Here is an 11,243-nt window from a genome sequence, read left to right on the forward strand (position 1 = left end):
GAGGGGAGAGAGAGAAGAAAGAGCCAGAGTCGCCGCCGGAGGGAAGATGGCCTCAGGGTGGGGCCGGGGGCCTGGCGAGCCGGGCGGCAGCGGGAAGGCGCCGAGGCTGTGGTACGGGTCCCCGCGCGCCACCCGCCGCCTCCTGCCCCCTCAGACGGTTACCTGCCCTTCCGGCCGCAGCTCATGAACCGCGCCGGTACGTCCGTCGCCCGCGGCTCCTGCCCGCGTCCCGCCGGACTGGGGCGGGGAAGGGTGGGGGCGGAGAAGGAGAAGGAAGAGGGGGGGGCGGAAGAGGACGGGAGCCGCCCGCTCTCTACCCGGCTGGTCCCGGGAGGCAGCAGCGGCAGCAGCAGCGCCGGCCGCGGGGTCGCGTCGGAAGGGGAGCGCCGCTGGGGGGGGGGGGCGGGTGGGTGTCGCTGGGTCCCGGCTCCTCCTCGCACGCCGAACGCCCGCTCAGCTCCCCGCAGCCATGGGGAAGCGGCAGCCTGGGCGCGGTTAAACCCCCTCCAAGCCGCCCGGGAAACCCCGGCTCGGCTCCTCGCCCCGCCCCCGGCACCGCCCCACCCTGCCGTCGACGGCGAGCGCGGGAGGCCCCGCGCCTTGCACCGAGGAGGGCCCGCGGACCGGCGCGCGCTCCCGGGCGGGCACCGCCCTTCAGTCAGGGGCGGGGAGCGCGGGCCCTTTCCCGCCGCTGCCCGCCCGCTCTGAGGCGGTCCCGCCCCAGGGCGGACAAAGGCGGCCGCCGGAAGGGGCTTTCGCTTCGCTCTGCCCCGGCGCGCCCAGGCCGCAGCAGTGTACAGGCTGCCGAGAACAAAGGGCAGACCCGAAACAGCGCCTCCGCAGCGGCGCTGTCTGAGCAGGGCTCCCCGGAGAGGAGAGCCCGGAGGAGCAGCAGGCACCGCTCCCTGAGGTAGGCAGGGCTTCACGTAAAAAGCTGCCGAGCACGAGTGAGGGACATGCCTTCATACAACCGCCGTTACCTCAGGAGCTCGGCGAGCGGCCATCCTTTGGACTTACAACTCTTTTTCTCCAGCGTTGCTTGTAAGGGCGCTCGCATGGCCAGAATCTCCACATCTGCCTCTCACGTTTTCACAGGGTGAGCACCCGTCAGGGCTCTGGAAGGGATTGTAGAAAGTAGAAAATCACATAAAAAATAATGGACTATATAGATGCCATTTCTGTTTCACACCCTGGGCCTCACATAAGCCAGGCAGGACCCATGTTACCAAGATGGCATCACTTCAGACCAGCACCCCCACACTGCGATATTAGAACTAAATTACAGAAAGTAACTATATCATAATAAATTAATGCATGCTTCTTTCCCACTGGACATGCCTTATCATAAAAATACCTACTGCTTTTCTTCCTTATAATTCTCTTATGTGGTTTTAGTTGTGGGATAATTATAGTACCTAAACTCTCTCCCCCCATCCCCCCCCCCCAAAAAAAATACTCTAATTCAGAACTTATCCTTTACTAGGAATCTCTCACATTCTATTTTTTATGCATCCTCTGTTTTACAAGAGCTACAGGGAATCTCTCTCCATAAGTCTGCACTCTGACACATCTTAAAATCCATGGAATTTGGGTAAGGAAACTGAACCAGCTAAATGTGTTTATACATGTTGATTAGAATCACATAAACACAGACCAATGCTTTCACCACACCTACTCTTTTGTAAAAGTACAACATCTCAGTAGTTCCATTTCTGATCCAGTGAATAATTTGATACGTAGTTACACCGCTAGTGTGAAGAGGAATTATGAAGACTGGAAGAGGAGGTTTGCATAGCAGAAAGCTCTTCCACGTGCGGCAGGTGGAGCTTTTCAGTTTTGTTTTCAAAACCTCACTGGACAAATCAGTTTTCTGCATTATAAAACCTGTCAGAAAAGTCATGTAACCGTGTACAACACCATGCTTAATTCTGATGTCTTCACATAGTCCTGTGCTAGAAGCTACTGTATATGCATTATCTTTATTTTTTAAATTTATTTTTCATTATTAATCTTGTGTGTGTGTGCCCATAGATACATAAATTGTCCTAGGTTGCAGTATTCAGTGGAAGAATGTGCAAATTACCATAAATGAGTGGACTTATTCAATGTATGAGTTTATCTGTTTCTGCATATTACAAAAATACAGTTTGTAACAAAAAAAAAATAGCTGAAAATATCTGCTAATAGCTGAAGACCTAATATACATAACTAACAAACCGGAATCTTTATGTTTTTTTTTTTTGTTAGTACAGTTTGAAGTAGCTAGTGTAGCCAAAGCAAATTAAAATACCTGAAAAAGATGGGAAATGTAGCTCACACAATTCCACTAAATAATCAAACTTCTCAAATGTGAGGCTTCCACATATCCTAGGGCTAGGTCAGCTGAAGAAAAAAGTAGACATTTTTCTCCTGGAGCTTGTTTTAGATCTAAAGAAAACCTCTCATGTATGCAGGTTGCTCCATAGTTCTCAGTTGCAAAATTTCTTAGACCTTCTTCTCAGTCAGTTGCTACCAACCTCTTTATAGAGAACATACCAAGTTAGATGAATCTTTAGACAATTTCACTAGTTGATGTGTTTCTTCAGCTATTTCAAACACAATGGCAAAACTATCTGGAATCTGTCATACCTGCTATGCCTCTGGAAAACCTGTTTTTGCAGACTGCTTTGCCATTCAAATCCTGTGTGTTACAGTACCACTATAGTACACTGGTAGTGAGGCTGTGAAAAATTATTGGTTCAAGGCTTTTGTGGAATACAAAGAAATTGGTTGTTAGGACAAAAAATGTCTGCTTCAGTATTACTGTGAAACTTTTCCAAATGGGGAACAATTATGCCATGCATTGTTTTATATTTTTACCAACTCCTGATTAATAGGGCATCTGCTTAAGCAGAGCCAATGGTTGCAAACACATCAAAAGTTGCTTCCTGGCTTTCAGGCTCCCCTTTCACTGTTACATGTCTGTAACTGCTGTCAGCAGGTAAAAATAAAGGCTATGGCAGCTTTAAAATATTTGTGAAATACAGGCTTAAGAATCTTGGGAACCAAAAATGCCATTTTTCTTCCCTCTTCTGCCAAGGTTGCTCAAGAGCAGGGCCGCGCTTCCAGTGAGTGAAAGTCCTGGACTGTTTCTGACATAACTGCTCTTCTCACACATGTGTCAGATCTCTGAAACTTTGTCTCACCTCTGCAGGATTGTATCATAGTTTATTTGTGATGCAATCTTATGGTGCAATACAAGTATGTAATTCTGTAATCTATATGTATACTTGTTCAACAAAATAACAGATCTTCTGTGCTGGGAGTAATTTGAACCTTGAAACATGTATTAAGGTTGGTCCAAGTCTGTTTGTACACTTACCAAATCAAGCACTCTTTTCTTTTTTTTTTCCTTCTATTTATACAAACTCACATTGGGAAAGCCAGAATAGGGGTTTGGTGCATTTTCCTACAATCAGAATTGTATTTGAGCTCTTTTCCATGCGCTTGGGATTGTATAAGATCTTGTTCTCTTTTTCCTTCATTTTCAAGTGTGTGTCACTAGTTCACATTTTTTGCTGTACCTTTAAACTTGGCAAGCCATAGATTGTTTTTTTAAGTGCTTTGGTGCTCCTGGCAAAGAGGCTGCCCTACTTGGGCATGATGGAATGTGGCATGGAACAAACATAGCTGGCTTTGCATAGCTTGAATCACAACAAACATTGCTAGGAACAGGGGAGAATATAAAATAAGGTATTAACATACTTTTGAAAATCTCATACCTTGTACTGAGTATAGGTCATTCAGAGCTGAGGTAGAACTGAAGGAGTAAGTGTACAGATATTTAGAAGCAAATAAATGGAATTCAGTTTTCCTGTTATGTAGCCTATTCTGCAGCTATAATAGCAACAAAAGGTGTTGTTATAATAATCTTGAAAATCAGATTCTACAACATGTGAACACATATGTATACACACACACATGCACACAACCAACCTTACACCTGTAGGTTTTTCTCTAAGTTAAGTAAAAGCCTAATGCCTAATATTTTCCCATTTAAAAGAACTTTCCTCAAGGGGATCATTGTCTCATTGAGCAACTAACAGAAAAACAACTGGTACCCTGGAGATGCTGAGAATTCAGAACCCACATTGAGAATTCAGCCTAGCTACTAAAGTTTCCACGATGTCAGACACATCTAACCTGCAGTGAAGTTTGCCTGCAGGAAATACCTCTAGATACAAGGATTTGCTCAACTAGCTACATGTCAGATTCCTGTGGAACGTTCTTCCATCCTTGACATGGCAGTTTTGGAAGCAGGGCGCAGGTGTATATCCTGGTGAAGCTGCTACCAAACATTGGAAATACTGATTCTTTCAAAGAGCCTTACTTCATTTCATTGCTGCAGTTGAAGGAGAGCTTCAGTGCTGCTGCAGATTCCAGAATCCAGTAAACAAAAAACTCATTCACAAAGAAAAAAATACTTGGAGTTGGGGGACTTGTACCACCATCCTTTGATAATCTATGTGTAGTCAGACAAAGCCTATTTGTGATACAGGAAAGGGATAAGGCATGCTTAGAAATTTGAGTAGTCATTAATTTAATTGCAATAGGTAATAAAATTAGTCAATTCAGTAATGGTTACATCCTGTACTTAAGATGTAAATATTTATTTGGGAAATTATACTGAAACTGAGCAAAATAGAGTGATGAAAGGATAGACTGAGAAAAGGGTAGACTTCTGTCATCCACATCAAGCAAAACTGACAACTGAATTCAGCCCAACCACTCTGTTCTTGCCGTGGAAGGGAACTCAAAGGATAAAACATGCATGCTAATCTTATTATTTCAGAGGCAGCTCAAAAAAAATCTGTGTGAATGTTATATAAGGTGTGTAGGGGTTATTCATAGACTGTATGATGATGTAGGCTGCTGTTCATGTGGCCCTAAGAGCTTCAGGAACTGAAGATACAAAATGGTTAAATGACATGGCTGGGGATGAAAGTTGTGAGAGAAGCAATTAAGAATCACCAGTCTGTTGTGTGGGTTTAGTTGTGTGTGTGTTTAGTTTAGCATGTTCCCTGCTGTGCTAGTCTTGGACAGGAAAGCACTGCACAGAAAACCTAGAAAATTTACTCTAATGGCGCATTAAACCCAGCCTGGGCAGGCTAAATGATACCGTGATTCTGAGAAAGACCTGCATATTACATTTCCTTACTCACCACAGCAGAAGGAATTAGCTTGAGAAATTAATGAAGACCATTTGAGCAGCAAAGGGAGGAAATTTCTTTAGAGAACTGAGCTGTGAAACCCCAAACTAATGGAATCATAGTGTGAGTGCTCAGGATCCCTCTCTACCTTGCTGTTCAGTTGCTGTTGAGAATGAAAGAACCTGCCACGAAGGCCTACACTTCCCGCATTGCTGAAAACTGATGTCCTTTGAACAAGAGTGAGGTGTCTTCTAATTCAAGGAGAGAGAACTTTCTTGTGACCTCTGGGATTCTGTTACAGTAAATAACCAAATCTCAACGCCCTTGTCAGCAAAATCCCAATTCTGCAAAACCGTTTTTTGTGAGCACCTGTTAGAAAAACTGTGCCTGTAAAATTCATGGTTCTAAGCAACCAAACAAAACACACAAAGTGAAACATCTCTCAAGCCACTACTCAAGGGAACTGACAGAGACAGTTGCCTCGTTAGTATATCCTGATTATCAGAGACCAAGCAGTACTATTCTGAGAGCTCAGAGTAGAATTTAATTACATGAACACATGACATGCACGAGTTTCACCTGTCTTAATGGCCAGAATTTCACTGCACATGTTTGAATGCTTAAGCTGCTTATAAAAGAAATGCAAGAGAAAATACTGTCATGAACATGAACAGAAAGGTGGAAAAGCACTCTAGCCTTACTTCCTATGAGCTGGGCAGCTTCAGTTACTCAGCACTGAATAAAAAGGAAGATGCATAGTTTCTAACAACTTTACTTAAAAAATCAGAGCCATAACTCTTATTTCATTCCACTGTTTCCTCAATATCCACAAACCAGCTTGATACAGAATTCCATGTTGAAATCCATGAAGTATCCTTTTGTTTTGAAGGTGGTGGCTTGCTTTTCTTAGGGAAGTAACTCCCATTGATAACACTAAAAACTATGTTGGCTGTGCCATTTATATGCAACATAAACGTTTCCATGTTGTGCATTTCACATACTGTTTCTTAGCATCTCCTTGGTGATAACCATTGTTTATGAATGTTGTTGTTTACTTTAAAGGCAATCTGACTTTGGTTTTCTTCTTATCCATGCTTACATTATCTTTATATGTCTTCAACTCTCTCCAGGAGTGTTAATACGTGGTTTGCTATCTTAATCAGTTATGCTGTTTAAAGAAAAATCCATTTAGAGTTTATCCTGCCTTCAGAGCGATCTTGTTGATAGCTCTTCCATACATCAGAAAATAGGTGGGTTATGGCTGCCCCAAGAAGAAATGTTTGAAGTTCCAAGGTGGGACTCTAATGTTTTGAGTTTTATTCTTGGCTTAGCTGTGAAAGCTGGTTCTGAATGAAGTGTTTAGCTTCTTTGCTTTATATGTGCCAATGGGGAATGGACATAGTAACACACAATGGTATTGGAAAACTTAATCTAGTAACACTTTCAAAGTTCTTGGAGGGTCTTGGATTGGCAGAGATGAAGAAATTGTGACTATTGTTGCTGCCGTTACTGTGTTCTGCTTCTCAGCTCTGGAAATAGGATTCAAAATCCATTGTCAGGGATACAGGCTGAGAAAAGTTAAACCCTTCTCTTGTATTTTGAGAGATTTGCATGTGGAAATACCTGTGTGTGTTTGAGCCAGTAGGAAGTTTCTCTCTTGGGAAGAATTAATGTTTTAGTAAATAAACAGTAATCAAAACTGACTTTTTATACAAAGACAATTACGGGGGGAGGGGGGATAAAGCCCCTCTACATGTATATGTTTGCTTAGTCAAGCCAAAATATTTATTGAAGAAATAATTTTCAAGGGAAATATTTTGATAAACCTTAAAACACAAACAGATTTGGACTAACAAGTTCTAGAGGGTCGAGGAACACATCCAAAAAGTAGATAGTCAAAGTAACATAAACTGCCTGCTTTACCCAGCGGTAACAGGTCTCCATGAACAAACACAAAACTAGGAGGAAAACACATTAAAAAAAAAAAGTGTTGTCCAAAAACCTTTAACTTTTATTTAACTGAACAAACTAGTTTTGAAACTGATAATAAATTCCATTTGTAGGCGATTATAGTGTGTTGGGGTTTGATGCTTGGTTAAAGACATTTTTACTTGAGAATTCTAACAGCTGGAAACCAGGTTTTACATTATACTGTGAGCAACATGCTGACAACTTTCCTACCTACAAAAGCTCAGCAACAGAGCTGTAATATTACCTATGTATGTTTAGGCCAAGTTATGCTGTTATATTACTGATGTGTATTATGCTAATCCAATAAAACATAAAGACCATTGTATTTTTTGTGACTTCTCCCACAGTGGTACCAGGAGGGATTTGCATTGGTAATATAACAGCAGCAGAACATTCTAGAGGAGTGTTGGTGTCTCCTGTTTTGAGGTTATGGATCCTAGCTGCAAGTAGGTAAAATTCTCCACTAACTTCAGTGATTCCCAAAAGCTTTAGAACACCCTGGAAAAGATTTGGCATTATGCAAGACTGACGTCTCAATATACTATTCGGCCCTTACTTAAAAGATACAAAAAAGTATGGTGACAATTTCAAGCAAGTGAATTTACTGCAGCATTTTGAACAGCTTAGATTACTGGAGAGTACCTCAAAAACAGCAGTTTGTTTCCTTTGAATTTAATAGTTTTAAAAATTTATCAAATAGTTTCATTCATCTATATTCCTACCTTTTCGCTTAAATTTTCAGACCTAATGATTACGGGCTACAATCATAATGTACCTACCAATAACTGAGTTTGTAAGGGATTTAAGAACAACACCTTGAGAAAAACCAAACCTTGAAAAACAAGGCCATATGAGAAGTGAATGTACTTCTTACTATTTAAAGCCTGAGTTTCATTTATTTAGGATCAGATTAATCATTTCAATTTTTGCATCTCTCCATAGTTCTATGTTGGGGTTTTAATCCTCATGACAAATGCAATACAAATAAAGAGGAATGACAATTTAGTACTTTAATAAAACCTCTTTCCATTGCCAAAGTTAACATTAAAGCTAAAAGCATTCTGTGGTTTACTAAAATGCACTAGTCAGCAGATATACATCTAGATACAGCATCACCCTTTGGCATTTGTTACTGATAATACTCCTGTTTATTATTTATTAATCTATTACTTTTAGCACCTGAAAGTGACTGAAACTCAGTGATTCTTTCTGTACTTTTTTTTTTCCTGTGTGAATCGGCAGGTGACATGGTATGGATTTTAAACACCCTCTGCTTCCCAAAGCAAGAAATAGCATTTGGCAGGTGTGACTCCCCCTTTATGCTTTCAGATTTTGACTTTCTGCCAGCCTTGTGGAAGGCTGCCTTTTAGTAACATGTGTCTCACAAGAAAGATGTCAGGTACAATTCAAGGGCAGTGTTCTGCTCTATCTGTATGGACTGCATTAGTTTGTTTTCAGTAATACACTTGCTCAGCCTGTGCTACAGCTGAAACCAGATCTACATACTCAACTTCTGCCAGCGTATGTATGCCAGAGAAGTGAGGGGGAATCTTAGGAACAGAAATATTCAATCTTGTGGGCTAAAAGCGCTGTAGCTCTCTGACAGTCCTCTTCCTTGTAAACTGCTCAGAGTAGTCTGCACTCTGGATCCCATGATGAGCAATGAACTGGGCAGGCCTGTCTTCCCTTGTCTGTATTGCAGCTGTATAGTGCCTATTCCAGCTTTGATGGTGATGGGTACTGAAGCAGGTGCTGCTGCTGTTCTTTTCCCCAGTATAGCATGTTCTGTTCTGGAGGTAGGTTGGTGATGGACTAAACTGTGCCTGGTAAAGCTTAGCCATACACGCTCTGCGAACACTGCATGCTGGTTTTTTTTATAGAAAGAATACATTCTTGTAGCAAATATATTCACCATACACTGAAACACTAGTAGCACAGCCACACATCCCAGAGATGGTCCTGGAATTTACCTGTTGAGCTGAAAGCACTATAAACTACATCAGTGTATTGCCATGATTTGCTACCATGGCTCTATCACTTCTGCAATCTGAGCAAGGATCGCAAAGTAGTGCCAGTTTCTGCAGATCAGGCTCAGAGGTCTTCAACATTGTGTCACATTTTGAACATCATCAATTCCCTGGTATACTTAACAGGCACTTCCAGTGTTGAGTTAAAATGTAGTTCAAGTTGTTTTGAGGCTCAAACTGGACGTCTGGACTGACTGTCCCTCAGCCTGGAATCTAACAAGTTGCTTTCTGAAGACTAGATAAAAATCTAGGAAGTGAAATTAGCTCATTAAAAGTAGCAAGAGCCTAGGCATTAACTTGATCCAGACCTGGTTTCCCATAGTTTTTCTTACTCTGCAATTGTAGCAGATTTACATTACGGGTAACTTCTCCACTGTCATCAGTAAGAGTTTTGCCTAATTCACTGTGGAAGTGGGATTGAATGCCATTGATCCATTTTGACAATACTTGCTTTAGGGACTAGGCACAGCTTTGTGGGCAGTTACAAAATGCAACTCAACAGTTCAGGATAATTTGGGGATTAAATCTCAAAATTAAGAACCACTGTCTTGTGCACTGCCCATCTTGGACACGTCAGCTGAAGTTATTGGGTAAAACACAAGCTGCCCTGCTTAGTCTTAAGTCCTCAGTCAGCACAGGCAAGGCTTAAATATGTTCCCTGTTATTCTGCATATAAGGAGGTGGAGGAAGGAAGTCTGGAGAGGAAGCTGAACTTCCTGTGCCTGAGATTTGTGCTGGAGCCTTCCTTGAATTCAAGACAGTGTAACAACAGCTTAAGATGTGAATCAGTAGAAAAGCAGACATGCAGGGTTTGAAGAAAGACTCTTCTGCATCCACACCTGTGCTTAGGGATGCATGTGTTCCTGTGAATTCATAAATAACAGTTTGACTAATTTTGGACATGGCAGTTGCCTCTTCCATCCCCCACCCCATCTCCAGACCGATAAGGAACGGCCCTTTTTTTTTTTCCTTGTTAGTTTCATTTCTCTGAATGTTGTTTCAGACTTGTGAAGCAGTCACTTTGGGCACCTGAATAAACCCTGGGTGCATGGGTATGTGACTGCACAAACAGACAAAAGAAACAGGCATCAAATGGCCATCTGAAAGGAGCAGACCTAAGCAAGAGAGAAAAGTAAGAAGGGCTGCATAAAACAGAACTGTCAACTGATTAGACACATAAACACTTGGAGTTTTATAATTATAAATGGATGAAGAAGTCACCAAACTTATCCCACAGGTGCTCAAATTATCCTTATCCTGATTTTTTTGTCTGTTGTTTTATAGTGTTAACATGTATTACCTAGCACCTTGCACATCAATTAAGGATTAAAATTTAGAGATTTGGGGGATTAAGTTTTATACCCAAAATGTTAGGATGTGTTAGGAAATAAAAAGGTAGGAATTGATCAGAAGCTTTGGATTTTTCTGTATTATTATGATAGTACACCACTGAGTGGTGGTTTTAGAGCATCACCAGTCTCAATTCACAGAAGAAAATATTTAGGGCAAATTTATATTATTTTATATTTGTATTATCTTCTTTATATTAGATGAAAATATCAAGGGCAAATTTTTTTTTTGTTAATAATGAGTAATTTCAGTTAAAACCTGGGAGAGGCAAGGGCATGCTCTGATGAGTTATGCTTCTCTTGCTAGTGACAGTGAGAGAAACTAGAGAAAGGAAAGGAAATCTCTCTTCCTTTTCTGTCCTGAAAGAGCATTATTCCTTACGTTCTTTTTTTAATCCAGGCAATTTCCTGTACTTCCAAAGCACAATCTCCCACAGGAGGGGTATTTATGTAGCATCTTCCACCCCAAAGCATCATGCAAAGCAATAGGAAGACTGCATTTTTTTTTCCTGCTTTCAAGCAGCTTATCCATTTCTGATTAAATGGTTCATGCAGATGAACCTGATCCCTCTCCTCTGCTCTTTGATTTCATTTTGCCAATTTTCTTACCATTGGAACACAGATCAGCAGCATCCCGAGCTGTCTGCTATAATCACAAGCTTGTGTTGAACTCTCCCTGTATGAGATGATACAATGTCTGTCTACAT

The 11,243-nt window shown here is 41.6% G+C and overlaps 1 protein-coding gene across 4 annotated transcripts in view; it reads right to left on the minus strand.

Moving 5' to 3' along the window:
- Nucleotides 1–286, minus strand: part of GNB1 (G protein subunit beta 1) — a 42,258-nt gene extending 41,972 nt beyond the window's left edge. For 2 of the 4 annotated variants that reach the window (XM_057417549.1, XM_057417503.1), the window contains exon 1: nt 163–286. The gene's annotated coding sequence lies outside the window, so the exon portion shown is untranslated. The remainder of the gene's footprint in view (nt 1–162) is intronic. The other 2 variants (XM_057417521.1, XM_057417530.1) reach the window with 2 other exon arrangements.
- Between the last annotated feature and the right edge of the window lie 10,957 nt (nt 287–11,243).

The sequence above is a fragment of the Pezoporus wallicus genome, unplaced genomic scaffold (genome assembly GCF_028554395.1).
Source record: "Pezoporus wallicus isolate ANWC-B61680 ecotype Strahan unplaced genomic scaffold, APGP_CSIRO_Pwel_v1 contig_13766, whole genome shotgun sequence".
Classification (NCBI taxonomy): domain Eukaryota; kingdom Metazoa; phylum Chordata; class Aves; order Psittaciformes; family Psittacidae; genus Pezoporus; species Pezoporus wallicus.